The sequence below is a fragment of the Calliopsis andreniformis genome, chromosome 5, assembly GCF_051401765.1.
Source record: "Calliopsis andreniformis isolate RMS-2024a chromosome 5, iyCalAndr_principal, whole genome shotgun sequence".
NCBI classification, from domain to species: domain Eukaryota; kingdom Metazoa; phylum Arthropoda; class Insecta; order Hymenoptera; family Andrenidae; genus Calliopsis; species Calliopsis andreniformis.
This window is the reverse complement of record NC_135066.1, coordinates 18,077,314-18,093,638: the sequence shown is the minus strand read 5'-3', so window position 1 is coordinate 18,093,638 and position 16,325 is coordinate 18,077,314. Positions and strand designations below refer to the sequence as shown.

The window sequence follows — 16,325 nt, the reverse complement described above, 5'->3', positions numbered from 1 at the left end:
AGGGCGCGTAAGAGGAGGGGGGAGGTGTTCGGTCGCGTGCAGACGCGACGAGAACGCAGCCCCGCCGTCGCCGGAATTTCATTGACGCACTTGCTCTACGAGATCTCGCCTCGCCCTCTCCTCTCCTCTCTCAACGCCTCTCTCTCTCTCTTTCTGTGCCTCGTCACGCGCAAGTTACCAGTTATCCTCGTTCATCCGCTATTTATAAATATTTCCAGCGTAACGACGAGAGCGCGGAACGAGCTCTTGTCGCCGCTGATCCGCGCGAGAGATTGCGCTTTGCTTTCCCTTTCGGACTCTTTCTTTCCGCGATCTTTTTTTCGGGGGCTGACCTTCCTTTTGGCCGCTTTGTCGCGGCGTTTTCAAGGTTCGCTGGGGACTGAAAGGGCGGCGGATGTGGACTAGCTTTTGCGGGTTTTGGTGATGTATGATGCAATTTCAGTTTTTTGGGCACGCTGGGTAATAGAGTAGATAAGTGCTCGGAGCAGTATTTTAGGGGCTTGGATACATCCTTGATATGTTTTATGTTACTTCAGATTAGAATTATTGCAGTTGGTCGTATTCTAGTAATATCGTGACGCAGGACTATTTTCTTTAAGGGTTAGTTGCACTACTTGTATGTAGTATTTCTGAAATATTAAGTCGCCGCTTGAGTAAGATGCATCAATGTGTCAAGACTCCTTTTGTCCCTTAGAACATTAAAAATCTGAGGTCTCCAGTGAGATCACTGCCTGGTAATTTGACATGTCTGCTTGCCTCGAAATCACTTTTGATTAACGTCGTGAGTCATTAGGTACCTCTCCCACACATGGACACGCACGCCACGGGCGGGCATCATGACTTCTAGGTGGCATCCGTGACACAAAATGCTGGACGAATTTGAATCGCAGGAAATGAATCATATTTCATGGGACCCCTTTCACTGCTTACATCACACTCGTAATGCGTTTTAACTAAGGAACATTGTTGTCTGTTTTGTCCCCCGCCCCCGCCTTTCCTAATTGTAACGATTCACCGCTAACTTTGTTTTATGTACTCAGCAGCCAGCCTATGCGGGCAAGACCGCGGCGATTACGCGGTTCAACAAATTTCTGGTCAAATTTGCATTAAAAAAATAGGTATAACTAGTGTTTGACAAATATTGAAATTTATTTAAATGTTGGAAAAATAATTTGGAGATCATATGAAATATTTTCTTCTTTTTGTGGAGGCATCCATGAAATGGAGATTTATTCGGCTCGGCTACACGACAGTGAATTTATTTTGCCATTCCACAAGTTGATTGGAGGTAAATTAAAAAATCTGTTGATTCTTGATCTCTTATGTTATTTCATTTAAACTATTTCTCTATTTTAATAATAGAAGATAACTCTTCATTTTGAACAGAAAAGTGGGACAATATTTTATAAAATTATTAAAGAAGAAATTGATTTCTTTTGAAGACGTCCAAACGAGCGAGCTTGTCCTCGTCATTCAGCAAGTTAAACGCATCAAAAAGTTTACTCGTAGCCCATGCGTTTAGCATGGAATTGTTTAAGTTTTAATTGTTGTAGTTTGTTGAAACAAACGATGAGGGTTTTATGTTCGAGAGAGGAAATGAATTCTTTGGTGGCGTCCAATCGAAACAGTCCTCTTTGGAAGTCTGTCCCCGTGTTTTTCCCCTTTTTTCGTACAATAAGGGATTTTTCCGTGTTTCAACGGGGCTGCCTTTGTGCAACGGGAAACTGTTGTGAACTCAATTTATCGAGGACGTAGCAGGTTTCTCAAACAACCAATTCAATTTTTGCCCCACTTAGCAACAAAAACCGGTTAACGCTGCTCTTTTTCGATTTCAGGCGTTTAAAAGTTAACTGCCCTTAAACATCCCCCTGGAAACGTAGGGAAAGAAACTACTTAATTTAATCTAACAGAAACTTCACTCGTGGAGGTTTATTTTCGGCCCTTCCTGAATTGTTCGACAAAAACCTTTAACTTCGCACGAAGGTCTTAAACGTTACTTTCCCTACGACAAAAAGCTCGAAAAAATCTCACGTCATCGGAGTTTACCTACAGCCTTATCGTACTTTAGATTAAGCTCTTAAAAAAGTAGCCACTCACGATAAGAACTTTTTTAAAACTCCGCGCTGAGATCTATCTCGAAATTAACATTGTGCTCCACTTTTAAGTTGGAAAGTTGCTACTACCTTAAAGGAGATGTATCAAAGGTAGAAAAAGTGGCGCTGAAATTGTAAAATTTGTGTTAGATCATCACCTTGGGACTTTCTACATGACTCAGAAATTAATTAGAAAATTTGGTAAAATGGAATATAAAGTAGTAGGAAGAAAAATATATCGTACTAATCAAGACATCACCATAATTTTCTGCCATACCCCAGAACCAAAGAAGGTACCTATCATATTACCTCATTAAGACCTCGTAGCTAGACCTACTAAATCTTAACATAATTTTATTTCCCTGCATTGTCACATCTTCAATAAGACCAAAGTAATATACCATGAGCAAGAATTAATCTCAAGAATGTTTCCCTCGCCATAAACTCGTCACTAAATCATGAGCCTGGATCGAAAAACCCTTGTACCCTTCGCGATGTATCTCATAATCTCAGCAATTTGTCACTCCTCTAATTGTTCCCCCTTGCCTCACATGTAGCACAGATAAAACAATTTCACCGAGGATCCCACAGCGATAAATCTCTGCATGGAACACGTCGCAATCGAAGGATTAAATATTCTTTTTGTAGAACGAATTCGAGTAGACCCAAGGGATTACGAAAAATATCCTTCGATGCAGGAGGTCAAGAATATTGTCCAAACGAGGTGGTCCAGCGACAAAATCCCCTTTCGACGTGCGCCGTGCTGCAACAACGTTAATCTAACCGGTGCTTAGTACACGTGTGCGTTTGGTTCATCGATCTCTCGCCGCCAGGCGATTCCGTCGCGATACATTCGAGAGCCAGAGCGTCACGAATCGCCGGGAAATGGGTCAAGTCCTAATTGCATCGACGACGGAAAAAAGATCAGGCTGACAGCATATCGAGTTGCTGCACTGGTGATGCTACACGAAAATGGTGCAATCGATTTTTCAGCTGTACGACTCTCGTCAAGGAAATGGAGCTTTTCTGGGATTTGGGAGATTTTATGGTAAACAGTTCGAGGCTAGATTTGATGCGCGCTATAAACTCGTCGTAGGATCCTGAGTTTGTGACTTCTGTAGGTTAAATGCTGCGTATTTATTGATTCGATCAAACAATCGACTCGAACCACGAGCGTCCAAGTAATAAGTCTACTGTTATAACTCGTCTGTGGCTCTACCTCTGCCAAATTCTGTAGCTTTATTTGAAGGGAGGAAGGGAGATGGAAAATTGTCGGTGAATCGGGCACCCACGTCGCCAGAGAATCGACTGGGACGAGGAGAGAAAGGAGACCTGGGGCCTCTGCCAAGTCGATACTTCGGTCTCGATAACATCACTCGATTACCGATTAAAGGAAGATTTCGACATCGAGCGCGGTCGTATCTGTAAGCGAAATCGATCGCGTGGATGTGGTCTTTGATGATTAATCCTCTGTCGATATTGTGGAACCGAGTTATTTTGCGCTGTGCACGCACTAATGCATTTTAATACTTGGTTTCTGTGGAAGAACTGCAACCAGGTGGGATTAAAATATTAACGCGCATTACTACGAAAGCGTTAAGTAAATTAGGATCGTCTGCAACAACGTAGCAGTTGTTTTATGAAGATTAGTGAACGATGAGTCGAAATACATGTTTCTTTGAACTACAGTACTTGATAACTGTACTAAAATTAAATAGAGGTCAGAAATGATTTTCTTATAGTCCAAATTCCAGTTTTTTTTTAACTTTTTTTATTAATGTTCATTTTTGTTAAAGAGTAAAGGAAATCGTTTTAGGATTTTTGTTCCTTCTCGTACAATGACATGGAGAGTTTTGTTATCGGTTTTCGAAATAGCTGAGCATCCTTATCGGCGCTTTACAGTCGAGAAACTGTCAACGCGTCGTGTGCACCGTAAAAAACGGATAGAATAGGAAGGGAACGCGTTCCAGCGGCTCATAAAAGCATCGAAATGCTGACAGTCATAAGGCAAAGATAGGGGCCGCTCAAGATGTCGAAGAGAAATTATTTTACAAAGCTTTTTGCGAGTAACATGCTCGGAAGATCGTTTCTCGATAACATGCTAGTTTATCGATCATATCTGGCGGTAAACAAAGTTAGATGTTGGTATGAGAACAAACAAAAAACTGGTGGAAGTTAGGACGATGGACGCAAAAGTTATGAATTTTTTAACATTTTTATATGGAAGAGGAGTTCTCAGAATTCTCTCAGAATTATTCTTGATTGAGATATCAAATTTCGAAATTTCAGGCTTAGATTTTTAGCTTTTTAAGGATTCAATGCTGGAATATTAGCTTTCCAAATTTTCAAACTTAGGATATCCATTTTTTAAGAATTTCAGAATTGGAATATTAAATTCTCGAGATTTGAGACTTGAGATAGCAGCTTTTCTAGATTTCAGGACTTGAATATGTAACAAATTCTCAAGATTTCAGACGTGGGATATTAACTCTTCAAGATACATACACGTGAATGAAAAACTCCACTACCCCAATGTATTCGAACCTAGACACTCACTCTCCGTAATCTTCTAGTTGAACCGAATATCACTGTTTGATTGAACATCAACTTCGCAACCTCAAAACTGGGCCACCAACTTTGCAAGACGTCTGACCTAGAACATCAACTTCCCAGCATATCTGATTGGAACTCCAACTTCCAAAACTATCCAATTCGAGCGCAAACTTCCCAAGAACTCAACTCGTCCACCTGGTGACATCCCCAAACTTGAACACCAGCTACTCCAATCCCCAAATCATCCAATTTTACCTCTAAACCTCTTCATCAATCACTCTCCTAAAATCCCTCAAGCCTACATCAACTCCCTAATCTCTGCACCCATTTTCCCAAACTCTCAACAAATTCCACATCAGTTGCAGACAGGGATGATATGAAACCTGCTGTTCCTTCTGTTCAATGACGTCACGAGGTAGACACGGAACTTTTTGATAGAGATGGGGACTTTTAACAATCATTAGTTAGTAGGGCAATTCGGACCGCATTTGAAAAGTTCCCAGTTAGCGACAGCTTATTTTTGAAAAGCTCAAGAAGATTCTGCTTAGAGAAGAGTGATGAAGATACTAATTGTTGACTTAAATAACGAGCTTCTCGTAATAATAACAATAGGTCAACAAATCACAATAAAAAACGTGATGTTAATGAGGACTGTGATGAACCTCGTAGTACTTATCCCAGAGCCATTCAAGGAAAAGCATCTTATGAGTTTCTTTTAAAAAGTATCTATCTTTTACGAACATTTCTATCGTATACGAGGATTATCACATCCTGGCTATTGTTAATCAGTAGTCTATGGTCTAAGTGACCATAAATGTAGCCAAAAGTGCAAGGTTGTTGAACAGCTACACCCCAGATGTTGAGGGAACACGTTTCAGAAAGCGCAATTTCTGTGATCATGTCCAGAAATCTGTTAGTATACTTCCTCCTTCTTCGTAAAGATTTCCAACTACATATGTTATTATCGTTACCGCCTACCCTTGTTGAAACTCCACCAATAAAAGACCTTTTAGCCCATCCACCTACAAACGTCTTGAATAAATAATGTTTAATCACAGCACAGCTTTGCTCAAGTTTTACGCAACGTCAGTCAGATCTTTTTCGAACTCTAACGAGAAACCATCACACGACCTTGTAATAAAGTTTTGTTAAAAACTAACTAGTTGTACAAAATTAGTTCAGTGTACAATCGTATACATTTCGTGCGCATCAATTCCTTTCTATCTCGTGACGTCACTGAACAAAAGGAACAGCAGGTTTCGTACAATGCCTGGTCGCAGGAGGCAAAAGCGTCAGTGTCAGACAAAAGGCGAACAGGTGAACCGTTTCGCTGGTTTTCTTCCGGAGAGGGGTGACGCCGAGGCGAGGCAGCGGCATTCATCGAGCGGCCTGGAGCGATTCGCAGTGACGCGAGTTACGCAATCGCCGCGGCTGGCCTTGCGCCAATCTCGCGTATCACTCGAACTCGTCCCGCGAGAAGGGGGAGGAAGAGGGACGACGGCCCAGCGAGTGAAAAACAGCCGAGCTGCGGCGCGCACGTTTCTGCGTGTGTCACGGGTTACGAAACGCGTGTCTCGACGCGACCCCCGACACGCTCTGCCACGCGTTATCGCCGCAGAGTCGCCGAGCGATTCCCAGCGTCTCGCGGATACGGAAGACGCGACCGATTCGCGTCACCCTTCCTCTCCTCGGTGCAACAAACGAGCACGCTCGTTTCCACGGTCTCTCGAGCCGAGAAACTGGGCAACACGTCGGTGACGCTCGCGCGGCATCAACAGTTTCGCGGCTCCGTACCAACTCTGTTTGTCAAGTGTCCAATCCGCGGACTCTTTCTGCCAAAGATGCCTTTCTGACGCCGAGCCTAGCTCCTCTGACGTCCCCCTCGTCGCGAGTCTTCTGGTTGTTGGAGGTCTCGAATTACACGTTCTCGCGGAGTCACTTCAACGAATTTTGTGTCGCGCTCGTACGAGGATGATCAAAGGAGAGGCGGTTAATGACGTTAGCTCGTGTTTCGCGTATTTCGACGAGGTTCTCCTGAAATCCTTTTACCTGGCTTCTTCAGGGACTAACGCGATTCTCGGCTTCTGGCAAGCTGGGTGCTTTTCTTTAGAGATTTCCACTCGCGTTGCTTTTGTGAGCTTCGGTTCTCTTGTAGCCTGGCTGGGTCTGGTCGGGGAAGATTGTAGCGGCAGAAAGGGAAGATTTCATGGCTCAGGTTCGATGAGACACTTGGTTTATTTCTTTTGTAAAGGTTCACGCTTGAAGAATGCTTGAAGAATGATTGAAGAAATCTTTAATCTTGAGGTAAATTTTTTATAGTCGTTGAGGTATACGAATATTTAGGTAGGTAGTCAAACTCACTGGGGAATCATGATCAACCTTAATTTAAAATAAAAAACATACAAACTGCTTCATGAAAAAAAAAAAAAAAAAATGAATTACAAATTATTTTAAAGCTTCTAGACATTTCTCGAGACATCCTCAGACTTTTTAGGTCTGATGTTTTTTCTGGTAATTTAGCTTTAGCTACGTATTATTCACCATCTTTTAAGACCATCTTGTTTACATCTGCAATTCTCAGGTTCATTTCTGTTACGCGAAACATAGATACCGTCTGCCTCTACAAACAACACTGAAGTAAAAAAGGTTTTCCAGACGAGCCTTTACACAGGGTTATGCATTTAAACGAGTCCTCGAATTAAACAGTTCAGCCGACGAGATAATCAAATCGTACGGCGGGTGGAGAAGCAGGAGCCAGACAATTCGCTTTTCTTTGGCTGCGGAGAAGTGTCGGAGCCTCGGAGATTCTTGGCACGCGATCCTTCGTGTCGATTCGCGAATCCATTCTCCGCGACGATCTTGAGCGGGCCATCTCGGCTCGGCGAAGAGGAAAACAGGACGAAACGGTGAAATAAATTCCAGAGACAGAAGTGGGAGCAGGGTGGAACCCCATTACTCTGCTATTAGCCACCCAGAACGATTGCCCTTCCACCCCGCAACGGACCGTAATTCTTCCGACCCACCGTTTTATCTCGTTTCTGATTCGATTTTCCACGTTTCCCTCTTAACTTCGGGGCTACTTTACTCGTTTTGGCTAGGTGGTATTAGGAAATCGGAAGACTTTTCAGGAATTTTTTCCCCATTTTTTTAATGGCAAAACATTAGTATTTGTATAACATTATAAATTGTATTGTTTGAACGATTCATTTCTCATTCTGAACATTTTCACATTCCTAAAATTGATGTTACTAAAAATATTTGAACCTCTCTAAAAAGCTCAAAAAGTGACATCTACCTTTTTCTCTTTTTTAGATCTCTGTCAGAGGCCATAGACATGTTTCTACATTTCTATGTGGCTGATAGGTCCGAAAAAAGTGTTCACGTTCTATTTTAATCATCGATTTAACAGGATAGAGTCCCCTCGACAGGAGATATCGACAGTAGCGACTGTATTTCGTTCTTCGCTGCGTTTCAGATGAAATTTCTTGCCGCGTCTGTTCGTGCTGGGCATCGCTAGTTTTATCTCGATAAACCTCTGGCAATATTGATAGCATAGCCATTATTGAACAAGCGATAAGCGCGTGCTCGCGTTATCTCGTCTGCTTGCGCGAATAATACGTATGAATTGCAAATCGCGAAGATGTCGAATCCTACTGATATTGTCTGCCTTTTATTCATACGATACTAGTATTTCTCGTTTATTGTGTATACTGATAACAGCGTTCTCGTACAAAGCAGTCGATTTTGGGTATTAGTAGTGTCCCGTGAAAAGTCCTCTGAAAAACATTAGGAGCAATAGTTTTCAAGGGACTTCTCGAATGGTATGCGAAGTAAATACTGATTTTAGGTACTGATAACTTCACCAAAGCTTTCCAGAACTTCGACGCTGAAGAGAGTACGTGAAGGAATTTCACTGAAGAAAGAAGCGCAAATGAGTAGAGATTAAAGTCGTCGATAAAAAGAGGAATGTCTGGACCACAATTAATTCCGACGTGTCCGAGGTTGTCCACGAACGTCATTATCAGCTCGTGGTACTGCCACGTACGGGAAAGACTACGATCAAGCGAGTGTGAGTAATCTCAGGATGCACTGTACACGATCGTGTCGTACCATGCACCAATCGGATTGTTTATGAACGAGCTTGTCTATGTTCCTCGGCTTTCAGGGGACAGCTGATTCTGTGGAGAAATTGAGAAGAAAGTGATACCTTCATTATTAATTTTGAGCAGGGAATCCAGTAAAAACGAAAATCGAGCTAATGGAGGACTTAGGTATTTGTTTACCTCTCTTTTCTGAGAAGTTTAATTTTTATAAGATTATTATTTTTTTAAATAGTTTTGTACATATTATATTCTTCTGAATGACTATTTTTGTATGATTTTCTATATCTTCGTTTTAATATCTCTTTGCTAATCAATTTCATTCGCCTCTCGCTGCCCAAAACGCTGTCTTCCACCCACACCTAATCTCCTTTCGACTCAACCGAAGTCTTATTCTATCGTCCTCTTTCTCTCTGTCCAAAGAATAAATAGGGCAATAAAGGCAACGTTTACAGCTCGGACGAGCTTCCAACAAGCCAAGCCAGTTTCCCCCAGAATTATTGCGTCTGTCAACAGAGGCGATCTTCCATTGTTTGACGATCCAAGCATCACGGAAATTTGTCCTGCTCAGGGGTAGAAAATAGAAATATATCTCCTGGTATTCCGACATCTTTTTACACGCTTCCCTTTTGCCCTTTGATTCGGCGTGACCTTTTGTGAAATCGCGTTACATCTTTCAAGCGTTTCCAGGACACTGACAGTCGAAATGGAATCGAATTTTCGTCATGTGACAACGGACCGTGACGAAACATCGACGATCTCGAGATATCTGTCCTAAAGTGCCCTCGTGCGTGTATTCCTGAGCGATCGGTTGACATAGTGACGTTAATTAGCCCGCAGCAACCAAGTGCGAACATACTTGAGCGTAGCGACCTAGAGAGACCAATGCAAATTGGTCAGAACGACGGGTGATTGAAATTTTCGATCGTGATTCAGAGTAGTGTTGGGAAATACGGTCTGTTGAGTAATGATAATCAACATTTCTGTAACAATGTAACTTTTTTGTACTGGTTTGATCAAATTTAATCGAAAATTAGTTTCAATGTTTTGTGAGAGTAATTTACGTTCTATTAGAATTCAGTTTATATTAGATTCGCTGAGTTTTGGTGATATGTAATAATAGAATGATATACAATCATATGAAAATACTGTTTATACTACTTCTGCAATTGAAATGAATTGAATTATCTATATCTGTAAGAGTAGTAAATTTGAAAAATGACACTGAATATTTGAAAAGGAAAGCCTGGGTAATATAAACTGCAGTACGCTTCTAAGGCGCTACTGAATATCTTAAAGAAGTCTGTATTATGGTGTTTTGTCTTTCTTTGGAGCATGAAGGTCTGAAAGCGTGCTCCCCTGGATGTGTTGGAATTTATGCGATTAAAGTTATGGGAGTTTCAAATGAGGAAACTTTCGAGTTCAGGGCACTTGGGACAGTAGTCAATAATGAATCCCATTGTGTCCTCTAGGCAATCTCCTATTTATATCGCATGTGAATTGGATAGACAGAGACTTTAGCTTAAATACTAAAATTTATTTGCAAAATCAATTCCCTCAATTTCGACAATTTTTCCAACACCCAATATTATATAAGCTACCCTAAAATATTCTACTTTTTACCTAAAAATCAATTAATTACCTAACGCATTGACATTGCAAGAAAGAATTTCAATGCTAGCCTTGCCACACCATCAGCATAACGCCTCCAACAAGGGACATTCAATTACAACAACTCCCACGAGGATTTGTGAGATTGTTCAGCTCGGTATTATCTTCGTTATAATTCGACAGAACGTCAATCATTGTCATGATAATTTCCGTGGAGGTTTGTGGACATTGTGCAACGAATTCTGCTCTTTGAGAAAACATCGAAAATGACGAGAATTGTTTGGGTGATTACAAAAGCCTTAGCTATGAAAACTACTATCACAATTCAATATATTTCACTCTTATCCAGGTCCCGTAATTTCAATACTTTCAAAGAGTAGAATATGTCTCTCCGATTTCCGAACACGTATATTCAATATTCTCTCATCACTAAATTCGTGAGTCACTGTGCGAACAATGATGTCGAGCTGAGGTTTTCGAGAAAATACCCTCTGATCGTTGAATCTCAACTTAATTGATTTAAACAGGAATTGTTTCCCATCCGTATTCCCAGTTTTCCTGCGATTGGATTTCAATGGAGTATCGACAAGGGATCGTTGATATCCATTGACTCGTGAAATATCGATCCGCTACGCTATATCGGGGGGCTGGTTGACCGCTGAATTCACTCGATCCTGCTGAACACTACTGATTTATTTTCAATTGTTCCGCGAGGAGGTCCTCCGCGAAAGGGAATTCTGGAAACGCTACAAGAGGTCCAGTTGCAACAATCGTACCATCTAAATTAAATTATCAAGAAAAGCAGAATCTCTTTCGAATTATATAGCACAAAAACTACATCAAATGCAAAACGAAAATTCTTCGCTTGAAAAATTCTTTTTTTTCTGGATAATATCATTAAAGATGTATAAAACAGAGTGAAGTTCAATTTAAAAAAATTGCCCACTACGTTCCCCTCGGTATACAGCAATAAAATAAATATTGCAGTTACGATAGCAAGAGGAGCAAATGAACCCGACGATAGAGGACAAACAGAGAAGTTATATTTAGAGGAGGAAACGTACAGTAGATCAGATCTCTATTTGCCGAGAGTCGCGAGGATGAGTTTCTACGTCAACATTCGTCTCTGTGTCAGGGGCTCGACAAAATTCCCAGAAAAAAGTCGGTGAAATCACTCTGGCGCCAGGGGCTAGTTAATCGAACGTGGCTTCCTGGAACGATTCGAGTAAATTCGACAATTACGATCGACGTAAGCAATCGCTTGATCACCTTTTAAGCCACCGCTCTCGTCATGCGCTGATAAGCCTTATCTGAGTCCGTGAACTCGCGAGAATCCAACTGCGCATGCCATTTTCAGCGCTTTGATTTTCATATGTTATCTGGGTGACTCGACCAATCCTGTAGTGTTTGTTCCTGGTGGGACAATTTTGTTGAATGCGGAAATAAAAGACGCTGCATAAACCTGGCGGTCTATATGCAGGGTGTTCAGATGCAAAAAGAGAAAAATTTCAGGAGTGATTTTACATATCAAAATAAATCGAAAATTAAGAATAAAAATTGGAGAAATTCACGTGCAATTTGATAAATTGAATGATATTTTTGATTATTTTATTTTGAATATAAAATCACCCCTTAAACCCCTTTTCCCACCCTGCTCCTCCTCCTTCGATCATAGCCGAACACACTGTACATGGTAATTCCTGAAAACCTTACATATATTCTTTCAGTACTTTGGTTCCAAACTTCAATACCACAAATCAGCTATCAAAGTGGCTTTCAGAAATGTCTTCTTCATATGCTACAAGTATATCTTGAACCTCTATCAATAAGACACTCTACTACAGTGTATTTCCACTTGTGTCAATTTTCCCTAACCTCTCACCCATAAATGAACACCTCATACCGCTCCAAACAACCCTGAACCCACAGACCACCCCAAGAACAAATACTTATTACTCGAATCCACAAAGCATTACCAACGACCCAATTAACACAACCTAGTACACCCAAACTCGCCCCAAACCTACCTAAAACTAATTTGCTCTAACACTATCCAACAAATGTCCGCGTACCAATGCGCAAAAACGAAGGCCCCCGAAACGTTGAACCCAACCTACCTCAGCCTACAGCAGTCTGCGCGAAAGAATTCAGCACGCAGCCTAGTAGCACGTATATCGATCTAATTCGATCCATTCGATTCGATCGGTCATGATTGTAAACAAAGCTGGCGTCACGAGAGGACGAAGAGGAGATTGGCGTGGTAGCGCGTCTAAAAGTATCGAGGCGCGCTAGGAGGTTCGTCTTTCCTCCCCGAGGCGTTGAATGACGCCTTCGCTGGTTGTTTCTGGTTCGAGCAGCCATTCACCGAATCGTCGACGCGGAGGCCCGGACCGGTTTGAACCGGTACGGCCGACGACAGTCTCGGTCGGCTCGATTAGCGCCTAGCAATTATTGAATAGCCGGCCGCTCGGCGATAAGGTTCTCCTCTACTTCATGCGTACTTCCTCAATCGAGACTCAATTCCTGCGGGTCGGTTTGTGAATCGGTTCAGACGGTGCGCGGTGTCTTGGTTAACGAGTGCTAGGCCAGTGAATCGTGAATGTGAATCGTCCAGGAGGATTAGAGGCGGATCAGTGACAAAAGGACGGAGGAGTAGGGATACTGGAAGCGGAAGGTGGATCGTGGAAGATGCGGAGGGATGGTCCAGCTGGTGAGATAGTAGTTATAGTTGGAGATGCCTGGAGGATGGGGGACTGGACTTTTGTGACTGCTGATTAGCTCGTTTAGCGGAAGCATGAGTACATGAGTACTATGGAGAGATGGGGCTGAGAGTCTCGATTCTTATGGGTTGCCTGAGATATAAAGGCACGGTTGAGGTACAATGGTAGGTCCACTTGGCTACGCGATTGTACGTTAGTGGAAACGTCTGAGGCTACTTCTGTGTTTCGTTTTCGGTAGGTGATCTTATTGTTAGTGAACTGAGGCGAGTATCTAAGAGGAGGACCCATCATCGTTTTCGTGACCCAGTTTTCTCGAGCTCTGGAGCCCCATTACCATTTGCGTATCACTTAAAACGATACTACTAGAGGATTATGGAACCAGGTTATACGATTTAAGAAGCTTCACCAATAAAACATAGTTAAATGTAAAATAGGTATAGAAGTACCCAGTAACTGTGACGAGTTTTTTGTTTCTTTTTTTAAGCAAGAGCGATTTCAAATGTTCAAGTATTGAGATACTAAAATAGTTAGAATTACAAATTCAAAGACTTTACAATCTTATTTTTGTCGAAGTTCTGAAATTCAGTTCTTTCCACCTTTGTATCTGCAATATTCTTAAAATATTTTTATCCTTGACACAGACTCTTAAGAAATGACATGTGAAAGATGATAGGGCAAGGTCAACTGGAGTTTCGCCTAAGGAACATACGTTTTGGGTGTCCATTGTTGGAACACATGATAGAGAGAGGATTGTCCTTTTCCCTTGGCTTTACGTTTACCCTTACGATCACCATTTCTTCTGTCACACCATTCTTCATCTCGACACCCTCTCTGAGACCACTGTCATTCGACACGTGGTATAATGGGTCAACCAGACGGTCGAAATAATGGAGCTATTAAAAACGTTATCGTAGACGCTGGAGTCTTCGAGATATCCGAATGATCCATTTAGCGGTGATATACTTAGAAGACGGTTTAAAATTTTTCCTGGAAAGTTACTGCATGTCGGATGGCGCACTAAATGTTTCTACTTAGCCGTCTCTCGTCTGACAATTAGAAGTAGAAGTGAATGCGCAACCAACTAGAAGTAGATTGCTCTCTGCAGACTGTCTGACCTAGGAACGACATCATACCACTGCCAGGAATACGATCTTCAGCGAAATCTTGAACATGACTAGGGCGCTTATAATAGGAGATGGTAATTATTATTATTATCGTCTGCTGCATTCTGAATACTGTACTTGAGATGGACATAAAGATCTCAGTTTAATTTATAGACGCGGAAGATTAGAGAAATTAGAGAACAGGGTCGTATTCAAAGATACTAATTTTCAAGTACGAAGGGAAGTATTTTGGGTGTGAAGATAATGTACTCAGTTCTCTGAAATACTCATGAGGGACACTGTCTACAGATCTAAATGTTAACTATCCTTTCTATTAATCGTGTTTTGTTTTCTTCTTCGTTAAGTATAGGAGAAATTCCAAAGTATCAGAGAAATTTTTCCAACACTAGTAATTAATTATTTCTCAAGCCTCTTGTCATGATTTCTACGAATCAAGCACAAGTAATAAATCGAAGTAGGTAATAATTTCTCCACTTCAAGTGCGTCATACTAAAAGATTACTAAAAGAACGTCCCTGAAACACGGACACAAAATTAAGGTATTAAGGCTGATGGTTAAAGCGATGTCCCAGTCGCAAAAAATAATTTAACCGCCTTGTACATTATTATTACATCTGGGTTAACGAGATACGATGTTATATTACCGTGTGCTACTGCTGGCTCAGCGGATCGCAACAAAAAGACGTCACACGAAACGTCCCCTGCACTCGGCGTCTCGCTGACCGGCAAAAATTCATGCATCCTCGCGCAAAAATCCTCCGCCACTTTTATATTGACAAAGAGCTCTCGTAATTTTCGACACAACGTACGAAATTTATTTCACAGAATGAACAAATTTTATCCGACGTCTCCCTATTTCCGCCATCTCATGAGGGATTAATTTCACGGTTAGCTTGAGGCGCAGCTCGCGTCTCGAATTTCCCTGGCGTCCGAGCCGAAACTTCTCAACGAGTTTGACCATCGAACATTACCACGTTCAGCGTCGATATCACGACAACATTCGAGAATGTCTCTCCAGGTTAACGTATCGCGAAAAAAAAAAAATGAACAAAAGTACCATTTCGCCAGGAGTCAACACTCAAATCAACAGGGAAAAGTTCGCCAAGCTGCATATCAGTCAATGTCAACGTTATCGAGTCGAAGCAACGGAGAAAGGCGCGAATAGCGAGATAAATTAATCTTCCGCTGGTGGAATGACGTAAATGACGTCGAACAGTACCATTTCTTCGGCATGTGTGTGCGCATAAGGAAGTATGACGAAGACGAAGATACTGGGTGTACAGTAGACGACTTTCTGCCAGGTGCGCTCGCCAAACTTCTGTTTTCACCAGTGATTCGCGAACAATGAACCGTCGGGGCGACGTTTCTATCCAGTTAGAACCGGAAAACGGGCGACTGGCGGTCTGAGAGACGCCAGCGATACCAGTTATTGGATACTCGGCTATCGACAAGGTCTCCGCCGTTCCCTTCCTCACTTCGACGCGATACAGTCGGTCCCACGTAACTTCTTGATGACGCAGGCCCCCAATGGTCGCAGGTTGATCGACCTGGCCTTAACTTTCAACGATAACCGCCAACTATTACGGAAGACGTTCCCTTGGTTACGAGATGTCATTAAACTTCGGATTTCTGTCTTTCGTTCGCTTGGCTGAGGCACAGTACTGGTGGAGGTTCGAAATTTGGAATTTTTTTTTTGTTGTTAACTGTTGCGAGGTGTTGGATTTAAGGGTGAGCTGGGTGATGGGTGGGCGGTGGAACGAGATCCATTTGGATTAGTTAATGGAAGCATTTGGGGAAGTTTGGGATGAGTAATGGAGAATTGTGTTCCTGTTTGTGGAATTGGAGCTTTGCATGGGGATTGTTATTTTAGTTATTTGTCGTGGAGAGGGTGCAGAAATTGATGCGAATGTGTATCATCATAAATAGAATTAAAGAATTGGAAAGTAAATAAATACAGATTTGTTTCATATTTTAGAATTGTATAGATCTCAATAAATGTTACTCTGTGAGAACTGGCGAATTTTCACGAAAATAAAATTAATAAATAAACCTCACCTACACCAACCAAATAAATAGAAGAGAAAATTGTGAGTAATAAAGTTGAAGGAATTAGCAATAATACTAT

The 16,325-nt window shown here is 41.8% G+C and overlaps 1 protein-coding gene and 1 long non-coding RNA gene across 4 annotated transcripts in view; one reads left to right on the top strand and one right to left on the bottom strand.

Annotated features, from left to right (window-relative positions):
* Positions 1 to 16,325, bottom strand: part of Atpalpha (sodium/potassium-transporting ATPase subunit alpha) — a 105,499-nt gene that overhangs the window by 55,019 nt on the left and 34,155 nt on the right. The window lies entirely within an intron of this gene.
* Positions 13,021 to 15,008, top strand: LOC143179721 (uncharacterized). The gene is made up of 2 exons (XR_013001998.1): positions 13,021 to 13,241; positions 13,316 to 15,008. It is a non-coding gene; the product is annotated as an uncharacterized LOC143179721 (long non-coding RNA).